Source organism: Leptonychotes weddellii, chromosome 8 (genome assembly GCF_054177405.1).
Source record: "Leptonychotes weddellii isolate Sample4059 chromosome 8, ASM5417740v2, whole genome shotgun sequence".
NCBI lineage: Eukaryota > Metazoa > Chordata > Mammalia > Carnivora > Phocidae > Leptonychotes > Leptonychotes weddellii.
In genome coordinates this window covers 63,446,922-63,459,185 of record NC_138376.1, presented here as the reverse complement: position 1 = coordinate 63,459,185, position 12,264 = coordinate 63,446,922, and the positions used below count along the sequence as shown (strand labels likewise).

The 12,264-nt window shown below is 42.2% G+C and overlaps 1 protein-coding gene and 1 long non-coding RNA gene across 2 annotated transcripts in view; both read right to left on the bottom strand.

The window, feature by feature from the left end:
- Positions 1 to 9,700, bottom strand: part of LOC145722850 (uncharacterized) — a 37,514-nt gene extending 27,814 nt beyond the window's left edge. The window contains exons 1-2 of the long non-coding RNA XR_014147423.1: positions 9,100 to 9,700; positions 6,488 to 6,619 (exon numbers count right to left, since the gene is read on the bottom strand). This is a non-coding gene — a long non-coding RNA (uncharacterized LOC145722850). The remainder of the gene's footprint in view (positions 1 to 6,487; positions 6,620 to 9,099) is intronic.
- Positions 1 to 12,264, bottom strand: part of NT5E (5'-nucleotidase ecto) — a 108,997-nt gene that overhangs the window by 69,048 nt on the left and 27,685 nt on the right. The window lies entirely within an intron of this gene.

Below are 12,264 nucleotides of genomic sequence, written 5' to 3'. Positions count from 1 at the left end.
TTATGTTTGTAAGAAGAAATTAGAACACAGAGAGGTACAGAGGGAAGACCACGTGAAAACAGAGAGAAGATAGCCATCTACAAGCCAAGGAAAAAGGCCTCAGAAGAAACCAACCCTGCCAACACCTTGACCTCAAGATTCTAGCCTCCAGAACTATAAGAAAGTAAATTTCTGTTGGTTAAGCCACCTAGTCTTTAGTACTTTGTTACTGCAACCCTAAAAACTAATATGTGTACTAATATGTGTACTATTAATTTGTCAAGTGACAGACATGAATAACAAGAAGACATTGTAAAGGATGTCTTGCATAATGAAGAAACATTATGTTTCAACGGAAAAATAGTTCCACTAAAATGGCTAATTAATTGTTAAGTTTCAGTTCTATTCAACTTCAATAGGAAGAAAAGTTGCTGAGGGAGAAGGGAAAGAAAAACGAGAGAAAGAATCCAAAAGAGAACAGGAACAACAAAGAGCTAGTAAAATGGGAGAAATGGGGGACATTCAGGAAAATGCAAACTACAATCCTTAAGGATCGCACTATAATACAATGGCATTATGACATTATTATGAAACACAGGAGAGGAACAGTGAAAATGCATACCCAACAAACACCTGTAAAGATCATAGTGAAATTTGTCTCTGAGCCTTTCCTGGCCAGAGGGAAAAGTTTAATTTCCTTCTTTCATGTAGTCAACAACCATTTACAGTCTACCTACTGCATGCCAGGCACTCAGATACAGTCTGGCTATACAAAGATGATTAACACAGGAGCTGTGCCATATAAGAACATTAGTCTAGAAGAAAAGTTTCAGGCCTTCGTCAAGGTCTAATCCCAAGAAAACATGCTTAAATTTCCTTTAAGAGATCTTAGGTTCTTCAGTTCTTTATCTCTTTGTAGAGCTTCCAGAGTCCCAAGAAGGGATACTACAGCTAATTCTTGTCCCTAGGTACCCAGGGAGTGGGTATGTTTCCGATCCCTATGCCCACCTTGGGCTGTGATCAGGAAGAACTGTATTTCTCTGGCATCCTGACTCTAGCACAGAGCCAGGCACATAGTAGGTGCTCAATAAACATTGAATTAATTAATTCATTAATGGCTCAAACAATCAAACATCTCAATTCCAGGAACCCTTCTAGCAAGTCTGGTACACACCCACCCTCCCCTGTGCCTTAGAGCCTTTCCAGAAGTAGCTTTGCCTTAGATTTGCAGAGTCTCCTAGAAGTGGCCACCCAGGTAATGTTGAGGAAATATAATTAAAAACAAAATCTCCTCCCAACGTAGAAAATTTCCCCACAAAGGGAAAAAAGAAAGAAAACAATTTCATTATTGAATTAGCATTCAACCAGAATGTGATGCTCATCACAGGCAATTCACTAAAGAGGTTGCAAAGACAGAATAAAGTCTTTCATATACCTAAATGGATACAATCCATTCCATCAGTTTTCAAGATAAAATTGCTAATTCTATCATATCTTTATGACTGAAGGTAAGGTTTGCCATTTCAAGTCAGGGGACAGTTGTAATTAGGCCCATCTTGTCCCAGGAAACCAGGACATAGGGTTTTACCTTCTTTGATGATTACATTTCAAAGAGATGAGTTCCAGGGGTCCCATGAGGGAACATTCCTAAGCTAACAAGAGGTTTATTTAGCATTTGAACTTACAGTAGCAAGGTGCCTCAGTCCCCATAGAAGCCTGTGCTCATGGAAGTCTCCTTTGGACTGGCCTGCCCACCTAAACAAGCACACAGAGGCAGCCCCAGGGACCGCAAGTGTTCTGTTAACCAAGTCTCCTGGCCATGGCACTGCGCTCTAAGCCTAGTTCTTAAGGCAGAAATGTTAAACCTCTTTCTGAAAACCCATGTGGTAATAACATCTTTTGACCTTGAGCTGTAAGGAGCATCACACTTAAAACCCAGATTTTGAAATTACAGACTTATGCTAAAAGCCATGCTCTATCACCTACATTGTCTGATCTTGAGTTGATTGATTATTAATTTTTCCAAAACTCAATGTCCTCATCTATAAAATGGAGATAATGCCTTCCCACAGAGAGCACATAAGAAGGGTTATTAATTACACTTACTACTCATATTGAAGCAAGAGAGTCCAGAGGCTTAGCATGCACACTCTGAACCCGATGTCTGGCTTTCATCCCAGATCGACTTTAGGCAAAATGAGGTGTTTCATTCTTTAGTGTCCTCACAGATGAAGTGCTTAGAAGAGTGGCAAGCCCATATAAGAATGTCATAAATGTCAACCGATAGCTTTTACTTCCCATTAGTGTCACCAAGGTGCTGAAGCAGACCTTGCATCTCACTGCTCTCTGTCTTCTACTTGTCTCTTCACCTTCACCTCCCTCTGCCTTCGGGGAGTGGAGAAAAGTGTATTAGTGTGATGCTCCACCACTCTTTCAAGTCATCTTTTACATTTGTAATTAGGTAAAACCCCTTGAATTGCAATGTCTCTAGACAAATTATTACCTAGATTAAACCTGTGTAAATGCAAATGGAAATAATTTGAAAACATCAAGAAAGCACAAAATTTCAAATTGCTGTAGGAGAAGGTCTCTGGCTCTCATCTTTTCTAACACCTGTTGCCTTCCCTCTTTATCTTTCTTTACTAGGCAGTTTCTGAATTTAAAAAGAGAAGCTTAGCCTTTTATGCCTATTTGATACCTATTTAACAATTTTCATCACTTTCTTTTAAAGATTTTATTTATTTAATTGTCAGAGAGAGAGAGTGCACAAGTGGCGGCGGGGGCGACAAGAAGAACAAGAAGCGGGCTCCCCACTGAGCAAGGAGCACAATGCAGGACTCGATCCCAGGACCCTGGGATCATGACCTGAGCCAAAGGCAGAACTTAACCAACTGAGCCACCCAGGTGTCCCAATTTACCTCACTTTTAACAGAGCCAACTATATCCCAGCAGGAGAATTACTACTAATTGCTATCTAAATATGTAACATTCTTCTTTCCTATTACTAAGTTGAGATCAGATCTGGGGGCAAAGTTCAGGAAAATAAATAACCCTAATCAAGTCCACTGATAAACAAGAATATTAGGTGAAGAATTTTTTTAAAGATTTATTTATTTATTTTAGAAAGAGCAAGAGAGAGCACGGAAGTAGGGGGAGGGACAGAGGGAGAGAATCTCAAGCAGACTCCCTGCTGAGCACAGAGCTCTATGAAGGGCTTGATCTCATGACCCATGAGCCCATGACCCATGAGACCATGACCTATGAGATCATGAACTGAGCCGAAACCAAGAGTCGGATGCTTGAGTGACTGAGCCCCCCAGCACCCCAAAGTGAAGAATATTTTTAATCATCTACTTTAACTGACCAGATGCAAGCCATCTATTCTAGTTGAAACTAAATATAAATCAGAGCCCTAAAGCCTTTTGCAGTGTCTATTGAGATGGGAATTAACTGTCTCTCCATCTAAAAAATAATTTGGTGTCCTAGAACCAGTAATCTTACCTCCCAGGTCTTAGGCTCTTCATCTGTTGAGAAATCATGATTAAAACTGTCTGCCAAGTTTGATTTGAGCAAATAATAAGCCAGAACATGGGGGTGGAAGTAAATAATGAACATCATTTTTGGCACGATATTCCAATGGAATACTTTCACTTAATCTTTCACTTTTCAATCAGTTGTGTTTGCATCCACTTTCCAAGACTGGCCCCATGTAGATTTTGATCCCATAAATGCTATCTGTGTCCCCTTGAACCAACCAATTAAACTCTTTGGACCTCAAATATCTGTATCTATAAACTATAGATAATGATACGGCAATGAACTGAATGTTTGTGTTCCCCCAAAATAAATATGTTGAAACCCTAATCCTTGTGTGATGGTATTTGGAGATGGGACCTTTGGAAGATAATTAGGTCATGAAGGTGGGTCCCTCATGAACGGGATTAGTGTCCTTATAAGAAGAGGTCAGAGAGCTAGCTCTCTTTCTACCATGTTAAAATACAGGTAGAAGTCAGCAGTCTGCAATCCAGAAAAGAACCTCACCAGAATCCTACCATGTTAAAACTCTGATCTCTTGCCTTCCAGCTTCCAGAACTGCAAGAATAGATTTCTGTTGTTTATAAGCCACTTGGTCTATAGTCTTTTATAGGAGCCTGAGTTGACCATGATGGATACCTTTCTCATATGGTTATTTGGGGGACTGAATGTGACAGTGTGTATAAAATCTGTGTTCCTAATCACCATGCCCCTTAGGCTGTGACCCATGATCTACACTCCATAAATGTTGCTTCCCCTCCTTTTCCTTTCCCCTCCAGTCAAAGGATCTATTTGTCAGACCACAGGTTCAATGCCATCTTCTCAAACCCATAGGGAAATAACTCATGCCAACTCCTTCTTCAAGCCCAAATTTACCCTGCTCCCTCCATGGTTCTGTTCATCCCACACTGAAGCCATCCTCTTTTCTCTGAATCCCTCCATAGCTATTATTTTTGTTCCATTCATAGTAGGTGGACACATTCTGCTGGTAATATATTTTTGCTCAGTTTTTTCTCTTCCTCCATTACTAGATCCTTGAGAGTTTATCTGGTCCAACATGATGCCTTAGTCACAATATGTACTTATCTGCCTTTGGGTTCTTCTGAAAGCAAACCCTGAGGCAATCTTGAGCTGGGCAGTTTATTGGGAAGATGATCCCAAGAAACACAAGTGGGGAAAGTAAAGTAGGGGAGGGAGGACTGCTAATAGAGTGTGCATCAGTGAGCTGGTTGTCACTGTCGGCAACTAGGGCGCAGTCCCACTAAGGACCCTCTGAGAAGGATCCTTCAGAATTATCCCACCAAGGGACAGCAAAGCCAGAGTACAGATTCACTGACTCTCATCCTTTATTGGCTGACCCAGGAGCATTAATTTCCTGCAGTACTGCATGTGAGCTGAACAAAATGGTTGCAGGAAGAGAAGCAAAGAGACAGGGACCCTTAAGGTGAGAGGCTGCCAGTGTGCATAAGCACTGTGCTATGATTGCAGGTGAACTTGCAGATGGGGCATCTATACCATCTGCTATAGTGCTCAATAAAAATCTAGTTGGTGTTGAATAAATGGGAAAACAAACATTGTATAAACACTGTCTATATCTTAATGCAAAATCACCTACCTAGAAAAGTTACACCTATCTTTTAATCCACTATTCTACCTAACCCACTTTATACATAATATTCTGAGGCCCAAGTCTGGAGTGTTCTAGAATAAAGGTCATGGATATTTTGTTCTCTGATTGTGTTTGGGAGACTGTCAAAGGCTCCAGGAATTGTAAAAGACAGAAATATGGGAGCTAATGGCTTTCAAGAATCTTTCTCAACCATTTCTCACATATTCCTTACAAAATGTACAGTGACTTATCCAGATCCAAACAGTAAGTCAGCTCTTACTGACTAGAAAAACAACTTGGAATTTCTCAAGTTTGCCAAAAGCCCAATCAAGTGAGACAAGCAATTAACCACTCATACAACCCACATCCTTGACTCTCCACCTAGTTAACCATTCTGTTCTTGCTTCCATCATATTTTCTTTCCTCCTACAAAAACCATGACTTTATGTCTCCACAGAGCCACTGTTCCAGGAAGCCCACGGGACAGTACAAACAACTCTGTGACTCTAAATAGCTTCTCTTTATCCCTCACTACTTTCCTCAAACACTGTGGGTGGTAAAAATAGAAGCCCATAATTTTAGTGCCAACCTGTAATATTTTTAATCAGGCCACACAATTTACACAGAAATTTCTTAGGGGAATGTCAACCTTTACATCTTGCATTTTTCCACTTACTGATAAGGTTAGTCTAAAATCAACTAATAAATAAATGTAAAAGTAGTAATAAAAAAGTTGCTTATTAATTTTTATCAATTCCAGCCCTTTTGTTTTGTAATATCTCTATTTAACATCTTAAATTAGAGCAAAGATTCTCAGATCAAACTCAGAGTCTTAAAGTTGCATTAAAATTTGACCAGAGTTTAGCACAGTCCTCTGTTCAGAATGAGGCCTTGAATAAATAGGAAACTCTAGGAAAATTGTGTATACTTTCGAAACCTACTTTGAAATCAAAGATGACCATCTTTACTAGCTACTATACTGGGGCAAAATAAAAATGTAAATAGCTCAGGATTAAACTTAAATTATTCATGTTTGAACGGTTTCTTTTGCTTTGTTATTTTTTAACTTTATTCTGGTGCTAAGCTGAGAGGAGTTCGTTTTATTTAGGTAAGCAGTGATTTCCTGTCAGTTTTAGTCACAAATATAAAACTGCCTAATTAATGCCAAAGATTCTCAGTACCCACGTTTTATGACTACCTTCAAAAAGCAGAATTTTCAAAGTCACATGAAAACCAAGAAGGCTCTGGCAAAAACCTTACTAACTGCATCTTTTCCTTGGCTATGTTTTTAAGAAAGAGAAGGAAGAGGGAGGAGGATGGAAGAGCACAAAGGAATAAAAATAAAAACAAACACTATGTATGTACCAGCTGCAGGCCCAGGTCAGCCTGAGGGCTATTAACACAGGAGTGTAGAGTGGTCCTCAGCAACCAGCAGGATCTTTGGAAGTGCTTGAAAATAGAAGGCACAGCCACCAGCAAGAAATGGGTTTACAGCTGCTGTGGGGAGAAAACAGCAAATACTGCACTGAACATACTCAGACACTTAGACAGACAGACTTTTACCTTGCAGAATCTTGGCTTCCTCCCAACCATACCAACACCCAGGATGGTCCACTTAGAAACCAATAATCCAATCACCCATTAAGTAAGTATTGACTCTTTTTAAGAGACCGACCTGGGTTTTTGGGGAGGCAAAGAAGTAGAAGTTTCTGTCCCTACTCTCAAAGCAATTACAGCCTAGCTGGGGAAATGACTGATGCACTCAGAAAGAGAAAATGAACACCTCCAAGCAATCCCATCTTGCCAGACTTCCAGACAGAACATGGCCTGGAGCAGAGGGGAGGAGTCCGTTGCTCAGGGAGACATTTTCCAACCTCTGGGGAAAGACTGGCTGCCTGTTTTTTATCATTTACTTTCTCTGAGCTTCTATTTTCTTACCATGAGTAATCCAGTGTGTCATGCGAGTTTTATTTTATAAAGTTGATGGTACAGTGTAAGTACTCACTAAACAGTTACTTTTATCATGATTATTATTGTTATTATTAAGTAATATCTCCTAGAAGAATTTCCTGGAAGGCAGGGCAATGCTTTGTGAGTCCCATCCTGGAACTGAAAAATGCCTACTTCCCTACTATTATCAGTAATATTTAGGGATAATAAATACTTCCTGAATTAAAGGATGTTTATTATTTGCCACGGGGCTACAATTGCCATAACTTTCTTTGAGACACTGAAACCAAGTTCCCAAAGGTCAACATTACTCGTGGTTGGGAGATGAACAAGCAGACATTTGGAAGCCATCCTGTTTATAACTAGTACCCACCAGAGGATGACAGAAGCAGATTGGTGAAATAAGCAATGTGTGTTCAGATCAAAGTCAGCCAGTGGAGGGGGCTTGGATTTGCAGGCCCCACACCGCTCCCAAGACAACACCCTGGTTCAGTGATTGCAACTTGCAGTCTTATTTTCTTTGCATGAAGGAGCCTCTGGGAGAGAAGCCCATTGTCCATGCAGCTGTGCTGCTTGCAGGAGGAAACGTTCTCTAATTTCTCTGCCTGAGAAGGCACCTTCTCATAAGCTTCACAAAGAAGAGAAGTTCTTCCACTAGTTGGTCAGTGGTATTCAAGGAAAAAGTAAGAGGGAAGAATTTCAGTGATGAAGGTGCTCATAATTCTGCTAGTAAAATGTCAGTTATTTAGAGTGATAATGCATGTTTAATGTTTGAGGATGTTTTAAATATGTGAATTACCTTCATGAAAAGGTTGTAAAAATAACGAAAGGTAAACCGCTGCAGAAACCTCAAAAAAAAAAAAATTCTAATTCCTCTGCCCTGAGAAGGCACCTTCCTTTAATTAGTACAAAAAATACCAGCCATGGGGCGCCTGGGTGGCTCAGTCGGTTAAGCGACTGCCTTCGGCTCAGGTCATGATCCTGGAGTCCCGGGATCGAGTCCCGCATCGGGCTCCCTGCTCGGCGGGGAGCCTGCTTCTCCCTCTGACCCTCCCCCCTCTCATGTGCTCTCTCTCTCGTTCTGTCTCAAATAAAAAAAAAAGAAAAGAAAAACCTTGTGTATTCCGGGGGCGCCTGGGTGGCTCAGTCGGTTAAGCGACTGCCTTCGGCTCAGGTCATGATCCTGGAGTCCCGGGCTCCCCCTGCTCGGTGGGGAGTCTGCTTCTCCCTCTGACCCTCCTCCCTCTCATGCTCTCTGTCTCTCATTCTCTCTGTCTCAAATAAATAAATAAAATCTTTAAAAAAAAAAATACCAGCCATTTTGGTATGATGAACAAGTACTCTGCGGTTCAGAGGAGGGAGAGATCCCAGAGGGGGCTGGGCCTCCAGGAAGGTGTCATAAAAGGCATAGGGTTTGAACTAAGCCCTGAGATATGGTTTGTACTCAGCAAGATGGAGAAGAGGAGGGGCCCACCTAAGAGAAGGAATGAGCAGAATGGAAGTTCTGCAGGCTTCACCAAAGCTTTCCCCAAAATGCCTCAATTCTGTTGAGCAGAAATTAAGCCATGTACCTTAGTAGTACAGCTCAATCTTTTTTTCTTTTTTTAAAGATTTTACTTATTTATTTGACAGAGAGAGACACACAGCGAGAGAGGGAACACAGCAGGGGGAGGAGAAGCAGGCTTCCCGCAGAGTGGGGAGACCGATTTGGGGCTCGATCCCAGGACCCTGGGATCATGGCCTGAGCCGAAGGCAGATGCTTAACGACTGAGCCACCCAGGTGCTCCAGTACAGCTCAATCTTAATATCTGATATACACTGGGCTGCATGCGTCTGTCTCCAGCATTCATCCATCTCGAGATATACAGACGGAGAGGTTAGAGAACCTGTGTGACTATCCTTGATGAAAATCCAGAGCTATGAGACACTGGGAGCATATGGATAGTTACTAAAAACTTCTGTCCTCTCAGGGCAGAAAGACACACAGCCAATGCGAGACATTTGACCCAAATCTAAAAATGACTCACATGATCTTATTGTATCTCTCATAATTGAAGTAAAAAGGCTCAGGCCTATCAGTTCTCCACTTTGTCTTCCACACTCTCGGCAGCATCTCCAGACTCGGGCTCTTTATACATGGAAGAATGATGGAATTCTGGCTTCTAAGTGCTGGAATAACAAAGCCCTAAACTACCCAATACCCTAAGTTCTCTGTACACACCTCCTCCCACTTCTATTCTACTTCTTCCTCAAAAGCACCACCAGCCCCAAGAGTTCTGTCAAAGCCATAACCCTTTCCTGACCCCCACCAAGAGCCCTCCTCAGGTGTCTAAGCCATGCAGGGATTTCCCAAGAGCCACTCCCAACATTTGTCTCCCTTCCTTCCTATGAGTACAGGGCGTTGGCCACCCACCACCACCTTTGACACAATGGATCCCCCACATGATTTCACTTAAAAGGTATGGATTCTGAAGAATTCCACCTCATTCCTCTTTACTGCTCCCACTACTAGCTCAGTTTTATTTATTCACCTCTCAAACTCATTAAGCAATGACTGTGTGCAAGCTACTCTGCTTGGCATCCTGGGAAACATGAGGCAATCTAAGATTCCAAAACAGCTGCCTTAAGGAGTTAACACTCCAGTGGGATTTGAGAAAACATTTAAAGATGACAAGGGTCTAAAAGACAGAGTAGGGGCAGGTAGGGTAGTTTCATAGGCACAGGGACAGGAGGGCAGAGTGGATACACATGGAATAGCTAGCTACTTCACCAGCCCACTGGTAATGCTGAACTGGGGAGGCATCCCGCCAAGTCGTGCTGTCCTTATGGTGAAGGAAAGCTTGAGAATGTCTAACCAGAAGGGTCTTAGGTGTAGATACTGACTGGAGACTAGCTTGAAGCTGCTGTATACACCACTGGACTTAGACTGTAACTTATTTCAGGTCACTTATGGGAGCTGATGGTGAAGTAAGGGACAGGCTGAGACCCTATGACAAGCCATCTTGCGAGGCCTCCACAAAGAAACTTCCTAAACAAAAAAATACCCCTCCACATTGCTGTTTCTCTAACTTTTCTTGGGAAAGAAGCATCAATTCCAAATAATTCTAAGTCCAAATACTTCCCCAACTCTGAGTTGGCAGACAGAATTTAGGTTTGGTAAAATTTGAGGGTTTCTTTAAATTGGAAAATTCAAACTGGCATTGGGGCTGATCTCTAAAGACCCTAAGCAACCATTACAATAGAAAATCATGTGGCCATTAAAGACAAAATTTTTATTACATATACAGAAGAATGTTAAATGAAAATCAACAACAAAACAGAAAGTAAAACAGAATTAACTTACCAACTAGAGTCCTTGGGGAAAAAACATGCTCTGAGAGGGATCAGGAGCTTATAATTAGCTGGCACTTTATGTTTATGGATTTTTTTACCCTATGAAGCTGTTAATAATAATATGGAGCTCATAATTCATGAGCCAAACTCTTTCCCCAATACACAGGGATACCAGCTTGAAAGAAAGCAGCCAGAGGACAGTGAGCCACCTTGAGAGAATGAACACCTCTAAAACGTGGTTCCAAACAACCATACCAGACTTAAACTGAATTGACATTTGGTTAAGTTTTTCCCCACTAACTAGCGGATAGGGGATTGGGTGGAACAGAAGATCACTTACAGTCAAATAAAGAAATTGAATCTCTGTGCATCCCTAGTTGTATTGTGAGTTGATAATTTCTGACCTCTTAGATCTTAATGGTGAAAAATGGAACCAAAAACTTGTGACGTAATTCTGCCCTAAGTCCTGGTGCCAAACATTTTTGAGGACAGGTGTCCATTCATGGTTACAATGAATGCAACCACACCCCCTTGGCCAGACCTATGGTAACCATGGCCCCTTGGCTTCTGATGGTTAATTGCTGCCAAGGATCTCTCTTGCTTCAGGGCCCCAGCAGCCTGCATGGAGAGCAACTACTGAACTTCTAGTGAATCGAGTACCCCTCTCACCAGCACATACCCTGATGGCCTTTGCTAGTGGAGTGTCCTCTGGGTCCTCCCACAGAATCTTTGTGGGTATTCAGGCCTCATATAATATATCCAATTCAGCATGCCCACTTCCCTCTTCCCCTACCTTAGGCCATTGCAACTCAGGCATTTCAACTTCTCTCTTCATAGACCATTACTTCCACAGGCTTCTCAAAGCTACTCTAGAATTGAGTTTGCACCATCCTCCAGGGGCCTTGCAGGATGTTAAATCATTTGTCCTAAAAGAGTGCCCCCCCCGCCGTGTAAATGAACCCATGCTTGCTGACCCACCCCTTGATCAAGTGCCCCTGAAATCCAATCCAATTGAGTACCTTCCGGGCACTTATTGGTGAATGCTAACTCTTGAAGCTCCTCGAGTATAATCTCCTCCCTTGTAAGGGCCTGCAATCCCAGCTGGGCTATGCTGGTACTATTCCTACTTATCAGCTTCAGAGCCAGTAGGGAGGCAGGGGGTAGCTCCTGAGGGAACACCTGTGTCTTTGCTGGGGAGAGGGCTCAGCAGCGCCTTCCATGTGGGATAAGTGCTTGGCCTTAATAAGAAGATACCTGGGTGGCTCAGTTGGTTAAGCGTCTGCCTTTGGCTTGGGTCATGATCTCAGGGTCCTAGGATTGAGCCCTGTGTTGGGCTCCCTGCTCAGTGTGGAGTCTGCTTCTCCCTCTCCCTCTGCCCCCTTTAGCGCCCTTCCCACTTGTACTCTCTCTCTCTAATAAATAAAATCTTAAAAAAAAAGATAACAAGTCACAATCTTCAAGGTTACCATTCAAATGTCTTCATCCATGACTCGGGGTCTCAGGTTTTCCCATCTCAGGCCCTGACCTTAATAACAACCTGCCTTGGCTGAGCATTCAATGGTCTTTCTGAGTTTGCTCCTCAACAATGTCAACTCTCTCCCTACAGGAGATAAGGACTTCTTTGTAAGCTACCAAGGAGGCCATCAGGTTCTCACACCTAGTTTTTTAACTGTCCTTTTTTTTTTTTAATTATGTTATGTTAATCACCATACATCATTAGTTTTTAATGTAGTGTTCCATGATTCATTGTTTGCATATAACACCCAGTGCTCCATGCAGAACGTGCCGTCTTTAATACCTATCACCAGGCTAACCCATCCTCCCACACCCCTCCCCTCTAGAACCCTCAGTTTGTTTTT